Source organism: Schistocerca gregaria, chromosome 11 (assembly GCF_023897955.1).
Source record: "Schistocerca gregaria isolate iqSchGreg1 chromosome 11, iqSchGreg1.2, whole genome shotgun sequence".
In the NCBI taxonomy this organism is placed as follows: domain Eukaryota; kingdom Metazoa; phylum Arthropoda; class Insecta; order Orthoptera; family Acrididae; genus Schistocerca; species Schistocerca gregaria.
The window spans coordinates 24,339,256-24,359,407 of record NC_064930.1 but is presented as its reverse complement, the minus strand read 5'-3'; the positions used below and the strand labels follow the sequence as shown (position 1 = coordinate 24,359,407).

Below are 20,152 nucleotides of genomic sequence, written 5' to 3'. Positions count from 1 at the left end.
TTCTTTAACACACCAAGAATTTCGCACATATCATTCTATTCGTTATTTTCAATCATACCTTTTGAATTTACTTCTGTGTCCAAAATTTTATTCCAGGCTTTCTTCAAATTCTCTTCCTTTACACTATTCCATGCTGCGCTGATCGTGTAGGACGCGCCTTTCAAGTCAATATTCTTATGATTTCTTAAGAGACTTTCTTCTCCATCATCTTCTCTTTCTAACAATAACTTACGCAAAAACTCTTTCCTGTAATATCGTTTGAAAGTCTCAATAACGCCTTCATCGAAGGGCCGTAATAAGGAGGTTACGTTAGGTGGAAGAAATTTTACTTTTATGAACTCGTCTTTTTCGTTTAAAATATCACGTGACGGATGAGCTGGTGCATTATCAAGGGGAAGTAGTGTTTTCTCCCTCTTTCCATTCTTTAGCTGATGAGCTTTTACAGAGGGTACGGAAACGTCCAGAAACCACTTCATAAAAATCGTGCTATCCATCCAGGCACTTTTGTGAGGTGTACACAACAGGCAAGGCTGACATATTAACGTGCTTGAAACAACGCGGTTTTTTACTTTTACCAATGATGAACACAGGCAGCAGCAATAGCACAAGCCACAGCTGCAATACGGTCCTTGCTTGTTTTAGGACCAGGTGCTAACTCATGACGTGAAACGAGAGTTTTTCTCGGTAGAGCTTTCCAGGTAAGTCCAGTTTCGTCAGAATTGTAAACTTTTCGAGAGCATAATCTTTTTCTCTTCATACGTCTCTTAGTTTGACTGTGAAAGAATCAGCTGCTGAAGAATCAGCCGACAGTTTTTCCTCCCTGTATTGTAAGCTAACGAATGCCGTGTCTTGACTTGAAGCGTTTTAACCGGCCCGTGCTTGCTTTAAAGTTTGAAGGGCCTCCAAGTATTTCGTTGAACTGCATTGCCTTCTCGCACAGAATGGGACCTCAGACAGGTTCTCCTTCCAATCTCTTTCGTGTAAACCACTTGTAAACAGCATCATCTAGATCTGTGTTAGTGGCAAGCTTCATAGTTTTACGGTTTGTTAATCCATCAGTAGAAACGAGCATAGCTATAAAATTTGCTATGTTCGTCTTTTGTTTTTTTATATCCGTAATTGTCGACTTCCCCACCTTGCACTCATTGGATAAAGTGGTTGCAGATTCACCTTCTTCTAACCTATTAACAATCTCGTACTTGTCCCTCATAGAAATAACAACACGTTACGTTTGAGCATTTTGTATCGTCAAGTTCACTTCTTCACGCAGCAGCACACAAGTGGTCGTAACACAGAATAGAAGATGACTGTTTGCACCGTGAGAAGCTCTCCTCGGGGGCGCGCAATCCTTCAAACTGGGCGGAACGCCACGCCTCAACTCTAAGTGACACGGCAAAATTACACCAACTAAGGTATGAACTGTTGCCACACCAGCCTTAATCACATGATATGTCTCCGTCAGACTCCCATCTCTTCCAAAAACTGGAAAATTTTGTTGGTGGACGAAGATTCACTTCAAACAATGAACTGATGGCTGGAGAAAACTCATTTCCGAGATGGGATCAATGTACTGGAACACCGGTGGACTAAGTTCAATAATCTACAAGGAGACTACATTCAAAAATAAAAATGTTTAAATGATGCAAGTACTTTTTTCCTACTCTGTTCCGAGAACTCTTCAGACCACCATCATATCTACATCTACATCCATACTCTGCAAGCCACCTGAACGGGGTGTGTGGCGGAGGGTACCCTGAGTACCTCTATCGGTTCTCCCTTCTATTCCAGTCTCGTATTGTACGTGGAAAGAAGGATTGCGGTATGCTTCGGTGTGGGCTCTAATCTCTCTGATTTTATCCTCACAGTCTCTTCGCGAGATATACGTAGGAGGGAGCAATATACTACCTGACTCCTCGGTCAAGGTATGTTCTCGAAACTTCAACAAAATCCCATACTGAACTACAGAGCATCTCTCCTGCAGAGTCTTCCACTGGAGTTTATCTGTCATCTCCGTAATGCTTTCGCAATTACTAAATGATCCTGTAACGAAGCGCGCTGCTCTCCGTTGGATCTTCTCTATCTCTTCTATCAACCCTACCTGGTGCGGATCCCACACTGCTGAGCAGTATTCAAGCAGTGGGCGAACAAGCATACTGTAACCTACTTCCTTTGTTGTCGGATTGCATTTCCTTAGGAGTCTTCCAATGAATCTCAGTCTGGCATCCGCTTTACTGACGATCAACTTTATATGATCATTCCATTTTAAATCACTCCTAATGCGTACTCTCAGATAATTTATGGAATTAACTGCTTCCAGTTGCTGACCTGCTATTTTGTAGCTAAATGATACAAGTGTGATGAATAGTGAGACTACGCGAGGTACCACATAGACGCCTCACATAAATGTAAACAACAAATAGACGAAACTTCCTGGCAGATTAAAACTGTGTGCCCGACCGAGACTCGAACTCGGGAGCTTTGCCTTTCGCGGGCAAGTGCTCTACCAACTGAGCTACCGAAGCACGACTCACGCCCGGTACTCACAGCTTTACTTCTGCCAGTATCCATCTCCTACCTTCCAAACTTTACAGAAGCTCTTCTGCGAAACATGCAGAACTAGCACTCCTGAAAGAAAGGATACTGGCAGAATTAAAGCTGTGAGTACCGGGCGTGAGTCGTGCTTCGGTAGCTCAGTTGGTAGAGCACTTGCCCGCGAAAGGCAAAGGTCCCGAGTTCGAGTCTCGGTCGGGCACACAGTTTGAATCTGACAGGAAGTTTCATATCAGCGCACACTCCGCTGCAGAGTGAAAATCTCATTCTGGAAACATCCCCCAGGCTGTGGCTAAGCCATGTCTCCACAGTATCCTTTCTTTCAGGAGTGCTAGTTCTGCATGTTTCGCAGAAGAGCTTCTGTAAAGTTTGGAAGGTAGGAGACGGATACTGGAAGAAGTAAAGCTGTGAGTACCGGGCGTGAGTCGTGCTTCGGTAGCTCAGTTGGTAGAGCACTTACCCGCGAAAGGCAAAGGTCCCGAGTTCGAGTCTCGGTCGGGCACACAGTTTTAATCTGCCAGGAAGTTTCATATCAGCGCACACTCCGCTGCAGAGTGAAAATCTCATTCTGGGAACAAATAGACGGTTGTGAACTATGTTACAACGAAGAGAATGAAGAGTCAAATCATCTAAAACGGAACACAAGTTCAGAAATGCTAGAAACATACAGTAACTTTCATAAGTTTTGGAACAAACAATAGTTTTGTATTTACTCAGAGAAATAACAGAAACAATTGAACGTGTTACGTTTGTTAATCCAACAGATAAAATGATATTCACGGAACAATAAATTGAAGATTTTGCTTCATTCAATGTGACAATATACACATAATTTCACATTTATGTCAAATAACATAGACTTGCCTTCACAGTAGTTTTGGGACAAACAGCTTCCAATCCAAAAAATTTCTACACTCTTCTTCAAATTGTTCCTTAGAATCTGCTGGTACACATTTTTATCCACTATTTCGTCAATGAAGAGGAGCTCACCCACTCCTTGGGCCGACATACAACCCTAAACCATAACAGAGCCCCATCCATGTTCCAATGTAGCTTGCATGCTATTTTCTTCTTCCAGCGCTTGGTTGGGCTGCCGCCAGATGGTTACTCGTCCATCCTGAGTCTGTGACAAGGCACCTCAGACCGCGCGGCACTCGCTAATTTGTTTACTGCAAAAGGATAACTGAGGGATCAAAATGAAGAAAAGTACACGAATTCTGAAGCTATGTATATACAGTCATATTCGACGTGAGTACTGCGAGCTTAGAGGTCCACGTCAGCTGTTCATTAACAACAATACGTGAAATGTGCGCCCTCAGACGCTGAATACACTACTGGCTGCAGATGATAAACGGGTATTCGATGGACAAATATATTATACTACAACTGACATGTGATTACATTTTCATGCAGTTTGGGTGCATAGGTCGTGAGAAATCAGTACCCAGAACAACCACCTCTGGCCGTAGTAACTGCCTTGATACGCCTGGGCATTGAGTCAAACAGAGCTCGGATGGCGTGTACAGGCGCAGCTGCCCGTGCAGCTTCAACACGATACCATAGTTCATCAAGAGTAGTGACTGGCGTATTGTGATGAGCCAGTTGCTCGGCCACCATTGACCAGACGTTTTCACTTGGTGAGAGATCTGCAGAATGTGCTGGTCAGGGCAGCAGTCGAACATTTTCTGTATCCAGAAAGGCCCGTACAGGACCTGAACCATGTGGTCGTGCAGTATCCTCTGAAATGTTGGTTTTCGCCGGTATCAGATGAAGGGTAGGGCTACATCTGAAATGTAACGTCCACTCTTCAAAGTGGCGTCAATGCGAACAAGAGGGGACCGAGATGTGTAACCAATGGCAGCCCATACCATCACGCCGGGTGATACGCCAGTATGGCGATGACGAATACATGCTTCCAATATGTGTTCACCGCGATGTCGCCAAATACGGATGCGACCATCACAATGCTGTAAACAGAACCTGGATTCATCCGACGTTTTGCTATTTGTGCACCCAGGTTCGTCGTCGAGTACACCATCGCAGGCGCTCCTTTTGTGATACAGCGTCAAGGGTAACCGCAGCTTCAGTCTCCGAGCTGATAGTCCGTGCTGCTGCAAACGTCGTCGAACTGTTCGTGCAGATGGTTGTTGTCTTGCAAACACTCCCATCTGTTGACTCAGGGATCGAGATGTGGCTGCGCGATCCGTTACAGCCATGCGGATAACATGCATGTCGTCTCAATTGCTATTGATAAGAGGTCGTAGGGATCCGGCACGGAGTTCCGTATTACACTCCTGAACCCACCGATTCCATATTCTGCTAACAGTCAATGGATATAGGCCAACGCGAGCAGCAATGTCTCGATACAATAAACTGCAATCGCGATAGGCTACAATCCGACCTTTATCAAAGTTAAAAACGTGATGGTACACATTTCTCCTCCTTACACGAGGCATCGCAACAACGTTTCACCAGGCAACGCAGGTCAACTGCTGTTTGTGTATGAGAAATCGGTTGAAAATTTCCCTCATGTCAGCACGTTGTAGGTGTCGCCACCGACGCCAACCTTGTGTGAATGCTCTGAAAAGCTAATCATGTGCATATCACAGCATCTTCTTCCTGTTGGTTAAACTTCGTGTCTGTAGCACGTCATCTTCGTGGTGTAGCAATTTTAATGGTCAGTACTGTAGTATTAACAATACGTGAAATGTGCGCCCTCCGCGCAGGTGTCAGTTTGTAGCAAACAACTTCAAGTTTAACTTTAACTTAAAAGTGTCGAGTGTCATTTTGATTGTAATGGACTGCCATTTATGACGCGGCAAACGAATCAGCAGTACTCAATTTCTTCCCAAACTTGTTGCAGCAAATCGGGCTTAACTTGTGAAATGGCAGCATAGATTAGATTTTTCATGTCGGCTAACTTGTTTGCATAGGGGAGTAACATACAGACGGTCTGAAACCGCAGAGAAAGGAAAACCAGTGGTGTCAAGTCTGGGGAGCGAGGCGGCCCTGCGAACTTCCGTAAGGGAACGAGGTGATACACCGTTCTGTCGGTAATAAACCGTCCCATCTCGGCCACCTTCATCAGTTCGTGGAATTATAAAGTTTTCTAAAAGGTGTACAACTTTGCTTCTGCCGTTTTCACCCAACACTTGAGGCTTCAAGAAAACATGTTGGTTACAGATGTATCATTCAAAGTATTTTCCATCACTGGCCACTACTTTCTCCCATCTTTCGGGCAGTGTACGTATCCTGCGTCGAATTGTTCATCTTTTGAATCGATCCAATTTGTGACTTCTTCACGAGATCCTTAGTGTTGGTCAGTCAGGCCATGTGCCACTGATCTAAACAGGGAATAGAGGGAGCAATGTCTGGATAATACGGCGGGTGGGGCAGGACTTTCATTTTCAACGTTTCCAAGTGCGTTTTGACCTCTTTAGCAACGTGGGGTCGAGCGTTCTCGTGCCACAAAATCACTTTATCATGCCTCTCGCTGTATTGCGGCCGTTTGTTTTTTAATGCTCTGCTCAAACAGCATTAATTGCGTTCGATAACGAGCACCTGTGATTGTTTCACTCGGTTTTAACACCTCATAGTACACGACGCCAAGAGGTCCCACCAAATGCAGAGCACGATCTCGGAGTCCTGAATATTCGGTTCGGTCGTCGACGTGGAAGCATGGCCGGGGTATCCCCATGATGATTTGCGTTTAGGATTATCATAATGAACCCATTTTTCGTCCCCGGTCACAATGCGATGCAGAAATCCCTTCCGTTTTTGCCTTCACAAACACACAAACGCCATTCAATGTCTCTTGGTTTCGGCTAACACGGGACCCAAGTTCCTTTTTTCTGAATCGTGCCCATAGGCTTGACACGTTTTGAAATGGCTTGCTGCTGTCTCACTCCCACTATTCGTGCCAATTCTTCACGAGTTTGACGCGAGTCTTCACTCAGCAATCTCTCCAATTCTGCATCTTCGAAAACATTCTCTCGTCCATTATTATACCGGTCTACTATGTTAAAATCACCGTTCCTGAGCGCTGAACCACTCACGACACGTTCTTTCACTAATTGCGTCCTTACTATACGTACTTGAGAGCATTTGATTAGACTCAGCTGCTGTTTTCTTCATATTGAAACAAAACACCAGCACCTCCCGCGAATGATGAGATTTAGGCTCGTAAACTGACATTTTCAATGACGAACAACTTCATGATGCAGACACAAATTGACTGAGGTTATGTTGACCGAGGTCCAAGCTGTTACTTACTGTTGTCGTCACCTATCTGCAAACGATGGAAGCAAGGTATAATATAGCATTTCCAGGTACACAATAACAGTGATGATGAAGAACGGACTGTGCATTTCAGTTTGCTAAGGGCACAAAAACACATTAACTTTGGGGCTGTATTAAATGTGTTCCAGGGTAGCATGTGGATTTCCACTGCACTGGGTTGTGGGCGTGCATCATGCCGCTGGTATAAAATTTTGCCTCATCGTTGAAGACTACTCTGTTCAAAAATGTCTCATGCGCTCTATCCTATGCAACATTTACGCACAGAATTCACAGCGAGCAATCTTATCTGCATCACTAATTTGCTGTGCCATTGTGAATCTATACGGTTTCAAGTGTAAACGTCTACACAGTATTCACCAGTCTTTTGTGGAATGCCAGTTTCGCGAAACGGACGTCGCATTGATTTTTGTGGACTGCGAGCAAAGCTCTCCCTAACCTGTTCCACACAAACTATCAACACGCCGATGACACGGTGATTTGTCATGTCGCAATGAACAACCCGCCTTAACAACGTTCTCGTGCTGAGCGAAAATCCTAGGCCTGTGTGGAGTTTCTTTAGCGTAATTCGGCGCGAAATTTACACCCAAACGTTACTGCACAATTCGATTCATAAAAGCAAAAGACACATCTAACATGCTTCTGCATCAGCACCTGTAGCAATTTTAGCTAGTGGTGATCAAGGAATCGCGCATGTTATAAATCACAGTGTTTGGAAGTCACAGATATCACAATAACGACTTTTCAGAATCTGGCTGTGATTTAGTCACCCGTGGTCTAGGGGTAGCGTCTTTGATTAATAATCAAAACGTCTTCGGTCCCAGGTTCGATCCCAGCCACTGCCTAAATTTTGATAAATAATCAGCATTGGCGGCCGAAGACTTCCGGCATAAGAAGTCAGCCTCATTCTGCCTACGGCTTTGTCAAAGAGGGCAGAGGAGCGGATAGAGGTTCAGGGCACTTTCTTGTCCTAGGGGTGGGGAATTGCCCCTAAAGGCGCAAGAATCAGCAATGGTCAACGACATGAGGATGCAGAAGGCAATGGAAACCACTGCATTAAAGACACGTAACGTGTATCCACAGGACATGTGGCCTGCAGTTGAGAAGTGTTATGATCATCTCTCCATTGGCAAAAGATTCCGGAATTGTCCCCCATTCGAATCTCCGGGAGGGGACTGCTAAGGGGGAGGTTACCATTAGAAAAAGGTTGAATAATCAACGAAAGGATAATGTTGTACGAGTCGGGGTGTGGAATGTCAGAAGCTTGAACGTGGTAGGGAAACTAGAAAATCTGAAAAGGGAAATGCAAAGGCTCAATCTAGATATAGTAGGGGTCAGTGAAGTGAAGTGGAAGGAAGACAAGGATTTCTGGTCAGATGAGTATCGGGTAATATCAACATCAGCAGAAAATGGTATAACAGGTGTAGGATTTGTTATGAATAGGAAGGTAGGGCAGAGGGTGTGTTACTGTGAACAGTTCAGTGACCGGGTTGTTCTAATCAGAATCAACAACAGACCAACACCAACAACGATAGTTCAGGTATACACGCCGACGTCGCAAGCTGAAGATGAAGAAACATAAAGTATATGAGGATATTGAAAGGGTAATGCAGTATGTAAAGGGGGACGAAAATCTAATAGTCATGGGCGACTGGAATGCAGTTGTAGGGGAAGGAGCAGAAGAAAAGGTTACAGGAGAATATGGGCTTGGGACAAGGAATGAAAGAGGAGAAAGACTAATTGAGTTCTGTAACAAGTTTCAGCTAGTAATAGCGAATACCCTGTTCAAGAATCACAAGAAGAGGAGGTATACTTGGAATTAGATTACATCATGGTCAGACAGATTCCGAAATCAGATACTGCATTGTAAGGCGTACCCAGGAGCAGATATAGACTCAGATCACAATATAGTAGTGATGAAGAGTAGGCTAAAGTTCAAGACATTAGTCAGGAAGAATCAATACGCAAAGAAGTGGGATACAGAAGTTCTAAGGAATGACGAGATACGTTTGAATTTCTCTAACGCTATAGATACAGCAATAAGGAATAGTACAGTAGGCAGCACAGTTGAAGAGGAATGTACATCTCTAAAAAGGGCCATCACAGAAGTTGGGAAGGAAAACAAAGGTACAAAGAAGGTAGCTGCGAAGAAACCATGGGTAACAGAAGAAATACTTCAGTTGATTGATGACAGGAGGAAGTACAAACATGTTCCGGGAAAATCAGGAATACAGAAATACAAATCGCTGAGGAATGAAATAAATAGGAAGTGCAGGGAAGCTAAGACGAAATGGCTGCAGGAAAAATGTGAAGACATCGAAAAAGATATGATTGTCGGAAGGACAGACTCAGCATACAGGAAAGTCAAAACAGTCTTTAGTGACATTAAAAGCAACGGTGGTAACATTAAGAGTGCAACGGGAATTCCACTGATAAATGCAGAGAACAGATAGGTGGAAAGAATACATTGAAAGCCTCTATGAGGGTGAAGATTTGTCTGATGTGAGAAGAAGAAACAGGAGTCGATTTAGAAGAGATTGGGGATTCAGTATTAGAATCGGAATTTAAAAGAGCTTTGAAGGACTTACGGTCAAATAAGGGAGAAGGGATAGATAAGATTCCATCAGAATTTCTAAAATCATTAGGGGAAGTGGCAACAAAACGACTACTCACGATGGTGTGTAGAATATATGAGTCTGGCGACATACCATCTGACTTTCGGAAAAGCATCATCCACACAATTCCAAAGAAGGCAAGAGCTGACAAGTGCGAGAATTATCAAAAATGGCTCTGAGCACTATGGGACTCAACTGCTGAGGTCGTAAGTCCCCTAGAACTTAGAACTACTTAAACCTAACTAACCTAAGGACATCAGACACATCCATGCCCAAGGCAGTATTCGAACCTGCGACCGAAGCGGTCCTGCGGTTCCAGACTATAGCGCCAGAACCACTCGGCCACCAGCAGCCGGCGAACGAAAATTATCGCACAATCAGCTTAACAGCTCCTGCATCGAAGCTGCTTACAAGAATAATATACAGAAGAATGGAAAAGAAAATTGATAATGTGCTAGGTGCCTATCAGTTTGGCTTTAGGAAAAGTAAAGGCACGAGAGAGGCAATTCCGACGTTACGGCTAATAATGGAAGCAAGGCTAAAGAAAAATCAAGACACGTTCATAGGATTTGTCGACCTGGAAAAAGTGTTCGACAATATAAAATAGTGTAAGCTGTTCGAGATTCTGAAAAAAGTAGGAGTAAGCTATAGGGAAAGACGGGTCACATACAATATGTACAACAACCAAGAGGGAATAACAAGATTGGACGATCAAGAACAAAGCAATGATGGAAATAGAAGAAAGGTTCAGGAGTGGAATTAAAATACAAAGTGAAAGGATATCAATGATACGATTCGCTGATGACATTGCTATCCTGAGTGAAAGTGAAGAAGAATTAAATGATCTGCTGAACGGAATGAACAGTCTAATGAGTACACAGTATGGTTTGAGAGTAAATAGGAAAAAGACGAAGGTAATGAGAAGTAGTAGAAATGAGAACAGCGAGAAACATCAGGATTGATGGTCACGAAGTCAATGAAGTTAAGGAATTCTGCTACCTAGGCAGTACAATAACCAATGACGGACGGACCAAGGAGGACATCAAAAGCAGACTCGCTATGGCAAGAAAGGCATTTCTGGCCAAGAGAAGTCTACTAATATCAAATACTGGCCTTAATTTGAGTAAGAAATTTCTGAGGCTGTACGTCTGGAGTACAGCATTGTATGGTAGTGAAACATGGACTGCGGGAAAACCGGAACAGAAGAGAATCAAAGCATTTGAGATGTGGTGCTATAGACGAATGTTGAAAATTAGGTGGATTGATAAGGTAAGGAATGAGGTGGCTCTATGCAGAATCGGAGAGAAAAGGAATATGTGGAAAACACTGATAAGGAGAAGGGACAGGATGATAGGACATCTGCTAAGACATGGGGGAATGACTTACATGGTACTAGAGGGAGCTGTAGAGGGCAAAAACTGTAGAGGAAGACAGAGATTGGAATACGTCAAGCAAATAATTGAGGACGTAAGTTGCAAGCGCTACTCTGAGATGAAGAGGTTAGCACAGGAAAGGAATTCGTGGCGGGCCGCATCAAACCAGTCAGTAGACTGATGAGAAAAAAAAAGTAGGAGTCCCAAGTAGCCTTTAACATTCACCGTCAGTGCCATCTGTTGGCCGAATTTCGTACTTATTCCTGTGGACCACCTCTTTGCGACACACGCCGATTCAACTCCGAATTCTGTTAAGTCGCAAGTAGCAACCAAAGGCGCAGTTAACCCTCCTGTTACCAAGCTTTTTCACACCTCTATTTTACCAAGCAGGGTATCTGCACTACCCCAAAAGAGCTTTGTGTTTTATTGTAATATTTGTTCTCAGATTTCGCTATTCGCATTAAATGGGCTTATTTAGTATTGAAAAACAGCTTTTCCGGTTATTAGAAGTATTTAATCAGACCACAGATACAAAGTACACAATTTTTTGTATCTTTCACTAAATTCAGTACTGAATAAACAGAAAACTAATAATTATGTACCTCAACAGTCATTGCAGTAAAATAACACAAGAATTTTTTAAACTTTTCAGTCAAGTACATTTTTGCACTGCATGCACTTCACAGTAACAGTTTCTTCGCTGTGTATATTACAAACAAGTTTCTTGCACGTTACACAACAGAATCTTGATTTACGATCTTTGCTTCTCTTGCAATCTTGACATCGTTGTGGCGTTGGTAGCTTGGAACACTGGGTCTGGATCACTGCTGTAGGAATTGCAATACCAGAAGACCATTGATATTATCGGCACTTTCTTCCATGTTGCCTTTGCTTGGTTCAAATGCCAGTTTAGTCGTGAAGAGTTTATCTCGGCTTCGGTTATTCTTCTGCCATTCAGGAAATCTGACTGTACAGAATATATGCATTCAGTGCTGCAATATCTATCATTTCCATGAAGATTCTTAGTGGCCACTGCCTTGTTCCTCTAATTCAACTGTATTCTCTTGTCATTTTGTCCCCATTATCTACAGCACCTTTGGTTTTGTTGTAATGCAGTATGATTTCGGGTTTGTATTCACTTTCTTCACCACTCACTTGTTCTCATTATGCTGAGTAGAGAGTAGTATTACTGCCTTTCCATTCTTTGGAACATAGGAAACTAGGGTCAAGTCATCTGTGAAACCAAACATTGAAGAGTGAACATCTCTCTTCCTGTTGAAAAAATTATCAGTTGTTACACCATGACCGTTATTCAGAAATGGTTCCATCAGATCCAAAACAACTCTCTGCCCTTGATTCACTTCCCTGTAAATTCCTGTGTAAATTTGGATCCGTAATAAGTAAGATGTCTTCACATCAGTACAAACCCAAATTTTAATGCCATACTTGCCAGGCTTGCTCTTCATAGAAACCCTAAAAGGGCAGTTTCCTCAGTACGTTGCTTATTGTTCATCAATAGTCACGTATTCATAAGAACAGAAGTTCTTGCCCAAGTTTTTGTAATTTGCCGAACACTACACTGATGGCTTGTAGCTTGTCCTTGGTTTCTTCAATTCTCTGTGCTCTTGTGTGCTGTTGACAAATCTCAAGAATTTCAGTATAGACAAAAATCGGTTTTTTGACATGGCAGCAGAAAAGAATGGTTGCCAAAAGGCAACATCACCTTCCCACAGATCGGAAGCATTTGTGCAATGTCCACGAGTTCGACCAGCTCCTATTAGAATTGCTAATATAGTGTACACTTTAGTTGCATTTGTATCTCTCCATGTCGTTTTGTTCGAAAAATGAGCAGCATTCCACAAAGAAATTACCCGTTTGCTTCCCTGTTTGTTTCTTGTACAATGATGCTCACGATTTCCAGTGAGATAAATAATAAGAATGACTCTGTTATTGTTTTTATTGTTTTTCCATCATTCGCTGGGCCAGGTGATACGTTCAAAATGTTGCAACGTAGATGCTGCCCACCTTTTGGTGGTTCACTAGAAAATTGTAGTCCACTTCTAGAAACAAACAAATCCTCAGTGTCTTCTTCTTCTTCTTCTTCTTCTTCTTCTTCTTCTTCACCACCACCACCACCACCACCATCACCACCACCAACCACCATCACCATCACGATCACGATCACCATCCTCCTCTTCTTCTTCTTCTTCTTCTTCTTTTTCTTCGTGTGGATGTGTAGTGTCTTCTGGTATTTCATCATCAACTTCATCTGATGCTATGATATGGTCTTTGTCAAGAGGTTCCATATATTCATTCAGTTCATTATCAATGTCCCATTCATTTTCATCGTCATTGACATCAGAATTTTATAGAATTTCCATGATCTCTTCACTAGGAAGCCCTTTGGACATCCTTAATTGCAGGTGAAATTCTGACTCGTGTAATGTCAGCTCAACAGTGAACGCCAAATTCGATTCAACAATAGTACCCAGCAACAATAACAAACATTGGATCTATGGCAAAACTCAACAAAGAAGATTAATGACATATATTTCGCAAAATCTTCTTTTTCCAGAAATAAGAAAATAAGATGTTTCATACCAAGCGGGGTAGTCTCACAATCCCTCCAATAAATGACTTGAATAACAATGATAAAGCCAAAAAAATAGACAGTCGTGAGTGTGAATTCAAAGTCAATCATTTTAGTACAAAGTCTAGAAACCACAGGCATGTGGCCCTTCAGATAGCATTATTATAGGTAAAAAAATCTACCTGGAGTAGTCAGAAAACCCCGCTTGGTAATGCGATGGTTAATGTTAGATGCAGTAGGCCACCTGTTGACCTACGTCTGTACTAAGGACATTGTGCCTCACGATATGGCTGTATTACATATTATGACCGAAGAAATTAACCGAGAAGCTTATTTGTTCTGAGAAAAATTTTACAGTCGGCTGAGAATTGGGGCAACCAACGAATGTGAATGCCAAATAAAGTTGCCTGGTATTTTCTTGACATATCAAACACACTTTTCATCATAAAAACTAAAACTGCAGAGTAATTTTAGAAAAAAGATAATGGATAAAGCTCTGATGAGATACTGATATGTATTACACACATATATGATGTAAATAAAATAGAAAGAAACTTCCACATGGGAAAAATATATTAAAAACAAAGATTCCAAGATTTACCAAGCGGGAAAGCGCTGGTAGACAGGCACAATAAAATCACACACACACCAAATTTCGAGCTTTCGCAACCGGCGGCTACTTCGTCAGGAAAGAGGGAAAGAAAAGGAAAGATGAAAGGATGTGGGTTTTAAGGGAGAGGATAAGGAGTCATTACAATCCTGGGAGCGGAAAGACTTACCTTAGGGGGGAAAAAAGAATAGGGGCAGACATATTTAAAGGCAAAGAGTTTGGGCAGAGATGTCAGTCGAGGCGGAAGTGTGGAGGCAAAGATGATGTTGAATGACAGGTGAGGTATGAGTGGAGGCAACTTGAAATTAGCGGAGATTGAGGCCTGGTGGATAACGAGAAGAGAGGATACAGTGAAGGGCAAGTTCCAATCTCCGGACTTCGGATAGGTTGGTGTTGGTGGGAAGTATCCAGATAACCCAGACGGTGTAACACTGTGCCAAGATGTGCTGGCCGTGCACCAAGGCATGTTTAGCCACAGGGTGATCCTCATTACCAACAAACACTGTCTGCCTGCGTCCATTCATGCGTATGGACAGTTTTTTGCTGGTCATTCCCACATAGAAAGCGTCACAGTGTAGGCAGGTCAGTTGGTAAATCACGTGGGTGCTTTCAGACGTGGCTCTGCCTTTGATCGTGTACACCTTCCGGGTTACAGGACTGGAGCAGGTGGTAGTGGGAGGGTGCATAGGACAGGTTTTACACCGGGGGCGGTTACAAGGGTAGGAGCCAGAGGCCCCCAACCACCTTCCCCACCCTCGGAGCAATATCGCACTCTAGCAACTCTTTACAACTACATACATAGCAGAAAATTTTGGGGTGTAGGGTGGTTCCATCAAGGTGAGAACGGAATTCTCATTGTTCACACACACTGTAGTCCACAATTAATTATCATCTCTTTCAAATATCATAATGACTTCATGGCACACTGTACCAGTACACATTTGAACACTTATGTCATCAATTATAGCTCTTTTACGCTGCAAGTTCAAGAGTTGTCTTAAATGCTCACGATTCTCTCTTATAATGTGGAGATGTACATAGAGCAGACAGCAATCGAAATGGGAACTACATCTGGAAAATCACGAGGATTATTAAATTTTTATACTGCTACTAATTACTAGCAATATAATTCACATTATATAACTTCTAATATTTCCGGTAATGTAAACAGTTGAGTAGAGCGAGGTGGTTTCACAGTTTGCATATACGATGTCACTATGTTCATTCACAAACACAGGAACTAATCTTACTTTTGACAAAAACGATGTGGTAACTTCTCCAGTTCTTCTGTCAATGATATTTTGAAGTATTGCTAATCAATATTCTAATTATGAACTGTTACGGTACTGTGTGGTAATTTGTGTTATAATTCTCAACATCACACTATCATTATTTTCACACCTCATCCATTAATACAAAATAAAAGCCAAAGGACGAACATAAGTAAAACATGCTTGCTACTGACTGTTTTGTAGATATGAAATTTTGTCTCTGGGCAAGCGTACCTTTTGTGTATCATGTAACGGCTGAGGAATAATCGTTGGAAATATTAATAATATACCATTTCACGTAACTTTTTGTCAGTTGCATCACTGAAACGCTAACTTTGGGTCCTGACAAGTAATCGCCTAAACACGCGAGAACATAGTTATTGATTTTATTTACATAGTTCACTTCTTACTTATGACTAATGACAGCGTAACAAATACCAGCGATAAATCGCAAAATCGCATAAAGTGCAACGTTACAGAAATCGCGTAAATCGCAGAAGCAACAAAAAATTCTTAACTCTTGCCCTGGTTCGGCATCAGTTTGTGCTGTCACGTGGGAGGGGAATTTAGTGCCTCTAGAGTCTTGTGATTGGCTAAAGACTGTGTGAAGGTGGTGATGTTCGTGCACTTTGTAGGAAAACGTTTTTTTTTTCTTCTGGATAGGTGGTGGGGCTGGTAAGCTCTTCCAATCGAAGCTCTGGCATGTGTGGTTTTTACTTAGCACCTATCCTGAGACTGACTACACTTTTGACTAGTTTAGACTGGGGAGCCTGTGGTGAAGTTCTTACTGTACCGACAGTGTGGCTTCAAACGTCTCGGACAACTCATTTGCCGAGGGCACAGTAATTCATTTCTGGTTTACCAGTCTTGACGTTTGTTACCGTTTTGCGCTCTGTTGAGAGCCAAATTGGTCTTTGGTACGACCAGTCAACGGGTGTGTTACACACTGAAATCTACCGTAATTTCAGGGCTCTGGTGGAGAGTACATTTTGATCCGTCTGCTGGATCGCTGGACGGTGAGATTTTTGCATTTCTTTCCTGGCCGCGATCGATTCACAGGTGCTGCCTCACGTGTCATATCTCGCCAGCTGCCAAGTCACTTAACTGCACTAAGTAAACGGGAATTTACTACTGCTCCGGCATTGTCAGGGCGTACAGATCTCAATCAAAACTTACTCTCAGCTACACCTACGTAGAGAAACTTTAGCAATTTGATCAAAGTCTGCTCAGCATCAGATCAATTCCGCTCTTGCGTTAGCCACATTTTAGGGCCAGAGTACTTGAGTCACTGATCACCTAGTTAAATTGTCTTTGCCAACCTGACGCCACTCAGCGGAGCGTTTAATCTTCTGTTCGTTGTTTTGGGAATTCAATCTATAACTTGCTTAGTATAATTTGTCAATTTCGTAAAATAAATGATGTTAGTACACTTCATTTTTCCAAAATTCTCAATCAATTAAATAGTCCAAACAAGTTACCTTTCAAACATTGTTCGAAGCCAAAAGCGAGCGGATATTTTTATTTATTATTTTGTTAATTGTACATTTTAGCTGCTGGGCTTACCTACAAGAAAAGTTCTCTCATTTAGTAAAAAAGTTAGACATATAAAATAAGCAGTAGTAGGAGAAAAGACCACACTTGAAAGTAAGGAGTGGTTTGGGCAAAGTGCCTTATAGAAGTATATGATAAAAATGAGTTTTCCAATTTTCTAGCAGTAAACAATCAAAGCTCAATAAATCGTAAAAAGATATTGTGTGTAAATGAAGAACAGCTACATAACTCATGAAGTTCATTTTTCGGTCGATGTTCTCCTTTTCCTTTAAAAATATCAAGACGACTTTTTTTGCATTTGTGCGTGTTCTTCACTACTGTATACTTACTATTATTTGACCGACCATAGACCATTTAGTACAACAGTATACAAGTCGATTCTTAGGAAACAAGTTTGCATACAAAACGGTTTTGTTTATCTTGTAGTTTCATATCACAGCTTGATGATGAAGTGTGTACCTTTTCTATATTCGTCATACTTAGTGCGATACTTCACTTCCAAGTAGCAAAAAATTGGATAAGTTTGCAGTGAAAACTCTGATCGTTGGTTACTTTACGTTTTATTCATTTTAGATTATACATTTGTATTGTATGCACCAAATTCACCCAACTTATCAAAACTGTTTTTAAAACTAGAAAGAAAGCCGCATCTCACAACATTATGGCGAAGCTAACAGATAAAATAGAGCACACTGGAGTCACCGCCCACACGCGCCACATGGAAGCACTGTAGCCTGCTGTTCAAATCGTGAACAATTCGTGTATCACAGCTTTGGTTGTCATCTTCAGTTCTAATAAATATTACTCACGATCAACAGTGGTTAATACTTTTTTCCCGTGACTTTAGTACATGCACACACTATCAATCAATTTAATTGTTATGTAACTTTTTTATACTCAGTAATCACAAGATAGTTTCAAACCCGGCTTAAACTCTAACACTTTAGGACTTTTAAGTGGTACTGAAATACATGGTTCAAATGGTTCTGAGCACTATGGGACTTAACATCTAGGCGCTTCAGTCTGGAACCGTGCCACCGCTACAGTCACAGGTTCAAATCCTGTCTCGGGCATGGATGTGTGCGACGTCCTTAGCTTAGTTATGTTTAAGTCCTTCTAAGTTCAGGAGTTTGTATAAAGTGGTGGAATTTTCACCGTGTTTTCAACCTGAAGATAAAGCATAGGCGATACATTAAATGAAGACAGTAGACCGCATTAAAATGTTTTGAAATAGGCTCAGATGTCAAGTCCCATAGTGCTCAGGGCCATTTGAAACAACTTCTGAGGTCATCAGTCCCCTAGGACTCTTCCCATTTTTGAACACTGGTCACGGAATGGGCCTAATGTAGGGTGTTCACTTTATTTCTTCCATCATTGTTTACGTTAGGTATACACTACCCGCTTTTCTGGAAAGATATAAAAATGTACTATTACTGAAACCATTATTTTTTCCAGATATCTGGCCAGTGGCTGTACGTTCACAGATCTACATTACAGTCACAGGCTTGGCATTTCCACAATCAGTACAACAGTCAGATGTGTGTGCCGAGCTATTTGGTGTCTGTTTTATGAACATACACCTCTACCCACCAAAGACAACTCTGAAAACATTGCTGAGCTGTAGATGAAAAGCACATTCGCATCGTCCATCCATTTAACTCAATGTACAACAAATTCAAATGGCTCTAAGAACTATGGGACTTAACATCTGAGATAACCAGTTCCCTAGACTGAGAACGACTTAAATCTAACTAACCTAAGGACATCACACACATCCATGCCTGAGGCATGTCGCGCGGTTCCAGACTGAAGCGCCTAGAACCGCTCGGGCACATCAGCCGGCCTAAAATATGTGGTCTGAGGCATCAGTAATGCTTCAAAACGTGATTTTAGGTGCTAATATTTTCAACTTTTATTCACGGAGATGTCCAGTTTCCACTCATCTGTATCATGTCTATTAAGTCGTAACCCCCAAATATAATTTAGTGCTGGTAATGCCTGTGCAAGTAGACGCACATTTATCAAAATCGGTGACAGCTATTTATTGTTGTACTTACTGGTGGAAGAAAATGGTGGAGAACAAGATGTTCTACACCAACAGTAAGATAATTTAAAAGCTGAAACACATCTCATATTTAGGGCAAAGCTTGACATAGGTTTCTATATGAAACCTGTCAACCATCATTTATTCAACAAACATAATTCATACTTCATAATAAAATTATGTCAGAGTGAACTTAAAGCTCTGAGCTTATTTCAAAACATTTTAATGCGGTCTACTGTCTTCATTTAATGTATCGCCTATGCTTTACCTCCAGGTTGAAAACACGGTGAAAATTCCACCACTTTATACAAACTCCTGCAGTGTGTCCCATTGGCCGTTTCTGCTGCAAGTGGAGTTTATCAGCTCACAGTCCCAGAGAAGAAAAAAATCAAGAACTAAAATAAAATTGCTGCAGGGAAAACCGATATTTACAAAACAAAGCAGCTTTATTGCTATCTGAAGCTAAATGCACTGGCAGTTCACAGCTTGCATATGTCAACACAATGCATTTAGAAGCTTAATGGCAGTGGCGACTGCTGTGTAAGAGCACAAGAGCATGTGAACACACTAACTTTCGACAACTTGCGGATATATTGGCCATTTTTCTATGAATGCTGTTGAACGTGACACAGATGATGCAATTTGAAAGATACAGCACTTAGATCTACCGTGCTACTGCTCCTTGTGGCTCCGTGAAACTTGCCAACAGGGTCGCGAGCACACTCGAGTTGTGCTCATTGTAACTACTTTAAATTATCTTTGCAAGCGAAAAGCACGTTGCTATGCATTAAAAGTATAGAGCATACTATCTCTGACTTCTGTGAATCGACTGTGGACGCTTTTAGCATCACCTATGATCGCAGAGAGGAACTAACAGCAAATCTGTGCAAGTGGGGGCAGGAAAGAATTCAACTGTGAAAGGTATGTCTTATTGTTTCTGTTACCACGAAGAATATAGGAATTATCTAGTGGTGTTTTCTGTTCTAATATTTAATTAAATGTTGAAATAATTGATAGAGATCATAACATAAGCTACACAAGCTGTAGCAGATAGCTGAAAATTGATGTGCATTATTATGCACAAATAGTGTTATTGGTTGTTTATGACTGGAAGAATGTTTAAGCTATATTGAATCTCTGGAAGTCACCGATTAGTTAGAGATAGTTGTAGACTTACTGCACTTTTAGCTGCAGTGTGCAGAGCTATGAAAATACATAAGAATCTGTGTAATTACAGTTAATTACTAATTTG

General features: G+C 41.8%; 1 protein-coding gene across 7 annotated transcripts in view; it reads right to left on the bottom strand.

Annotated features, from left to right (window-relative positions):
* The window catches only part of LOC126295422 (uncharacterized), a 179,271-nt gene that overhangs the window by 107,140 nt on the left and 51,979 nt on the right, over positions 1 to 20,152 (bottom strand). For 2 of the 7 annotated variants that reach the window (XM_049987902.1, XM_049987906.1), the window contains exon 1: positions 3,011 to 3,118. The exons of the other annotated variants lie outside the window; for them this stretch is intronic. The gene's annotated coding sequence lies outside the window, so the exon portion shown is untranslated. Of the gene's footprint in view, positions 1 to 3,010; positions 3,119 to 20,152 lie in introns of those variants that run through there. 7 annotated transcript variants of the gene reach the window in all.